Genomic DNA, 2,238 nt, shown 5'->3' on the forward strand with positions numbered 1-2,238 from the left:
AAAGAGGAAATTCTCCTTGTGACTTCTGTTTCCATGTGTGTTGAAATGAATTTATGAAAGAGGAAGTAACTTTCTTGAGCGTTTTTCTGATGGGTGATGACCTAACATGTTTTTAATACTCACAGAAAATAAATATATTAGGTACTTTCACTGATTAGGTTTCCACAAGATCTCTCTCAAAGTATAGCTCCCTTCCTGAAGCTGCTACCCAGAGAGAAATCCTCACTGAAGTGAAAAATAAAAAAACCCATGAATGTATGCCTTAGGAAGGATTTTGTGAGAACTGACAAAAGGTTTTATTGCTAGATGCCCATTTCTAAGCACTGTCAGTGGAATGCAACACATTTTGGGGAGAACAATTAGGGAAGAACAGAAGAGTCACAGAGATTGCATTGATGTTGGAACATCAGAATTTGAATTAAGAAATCATGGTATTTCATATTGCATCTGATTTAAACACTTTTGGTGTCCCACAGGAAGAGACCTAACAATTTTGACATAATATCCTTGCTTGTAAGGGTGAATATGTAGTTCTCTATATATCTCTTGAGTTTTGTGAACAGCTAGCTTGTTATTTACTCTCATTCACTTTCCTGGTGAGGAATACTGCACTGATGGTAGAAAGCAGACTAATACAAGGCTATAAAGGAAGAGGCAGGTGATGGCACTTTGAATCAAGTAAAATAAGTTGTACGATAATAATTGCTGAATGTCTTGTATAATTATAGACTAGCTCTGGCAGATGTATCCAGTTATTCTTCTGTAGTGTTGAGTCCACCCTAAACATAGTGTAACGCTGAGGCCATGACCTGTGGCAGTTTCAACTGCTGTTGGTTCCCTGTGGAACAAGTTAAACCACAAGGCCAAATGGGATTAGTCACTTTCAGACACAACCATAAACAATCACAGGATTTGTTGAGTAGACTGTAGTCAGTTTGGTGTTAATGGATTCTTTGTAATAATGCCATGGTATCTTGCAGTCATTCAAACTCTAAACAAGTGCCATTCAGCTGGAAAAATTCCAGGCGCTCATTTCTTCATAGGGGAAATTCTTGAAGGTCATGCGAGCTGCGTGGTGGGCTCTCGGCAGCTGGGCAGGCGTCTAAAGTGCTCGCTTCCCTTTCTGTCAAAGTGTTCTGTTACCAGAACTGATGGAAATGTGCTTCCTCTCCACACCGTGCACTTCAACAAAAAGCAAAAAGTGCTACAACTTTAATGACAGTGGCTTATAGGTACTGTTGTTTTGGTTTTGTTGTTTGTTTTTTTTTTTAATATGGAATATTACACCTATAAACCCTGGAGAAAGTTATCTCATCAAATATATATGTGAGTCTATTTCATTTTCATAGTGGAGATGCTATAAATTAATATTCTTTATAATCTTTAGGAAGGCATTACCTCTCTGCATAGCCTATAGAGAGCTGATTGTTTTTCCAGGAAACAGTAAATAGGCTGTTTGAGAGTTTTTTCCTTCTTTCAGACCTGATGCTGCGATTTGTCAGATCATGGGCTAGGGGCAGTATACACTTCTCACTGGCTAGTGATATTGCAGTGGGTTTTGCTAGGTTTCCTCGCATAAAAACATGAATTTTGTGGATTAATAGTTTTTATCCAGAGCTGCTTCACATTAAGCTTTTCCCATCTGCCATTCCATCTGTAACAGTGAAACCTTTACTACTTCTCTTCTGATAATAAAATCTAATCCAGCCTTATAAGTCAGAAGAACACATTGAGTATGTGGGGTTAATACTATATGATGAAGCCTAAATCTGTTCAAGGAGCAGTCTGGTATGTTCACAGGCTACGTTACAACTGCTAGGGGCCCTTCATTGTTCAGAAGAGACATCCAGAAGCAGATTTCAAGTATCATACTATATAAAGACGGGAAAGTAAAAATAATAGAATCATTCATTTTGGGAGGGAAGCAATTAAAAATGTGTAAAATAGAACATAAGCAAGCCAGGAGAATTCAGATATCCCTACTATCCTTCCCATGCCTTAATGTGCAGTTCATGAAGCAGAGTCTGTAGGTCCAGGACCTAGCACAAAGGAGGTCCTAATCCATGTGCTTCTAGTTGTTGCTGCAGTAGAAATAGCTGGCAAACAGAGCCTGGACATAAATGTGCCTCCAACAAATCTACTGTTTCCCTTTAGTCATGAGGCAATACGCTATTTATTGGCCTAAGTTAAATGGTGCAGTGCTTTATCCAACCCTAACTCCATTCAGCTCCATTAAAC

General features: G+C 38.7%; 1 protein-coding gene across 1 annotated transcript in view; it reads left to right on the forward strand.

Annotated features, from left to right (window-relative positions):
• Positions 1–2,238, forward strand: part of XYLT1 (xylosyltransferase 1) — a 90,473-nt gene that overhangs the window by 29,717 nt on the left and 58,518 nt on the right. The window lies entirely within an intron of this gene.

The sequence above is a fragment of the Antrostomus carolinensis genome, unplaced genomic scaffold (genome assembly GCF_000700745.2).
Source record: "Antrostomus carolinensis isolate BGI_N321 unplaced genomic scaffold, ASM70074v2 scaffold17762, whole genome shotgun sequence".
Lineage (NCBI taxonomy): Eukaryota > Metazoa > Chordata > Aves > Caprimulgiformes > Caprimulgidae > Antrostomus > Antrostomus carolinensis.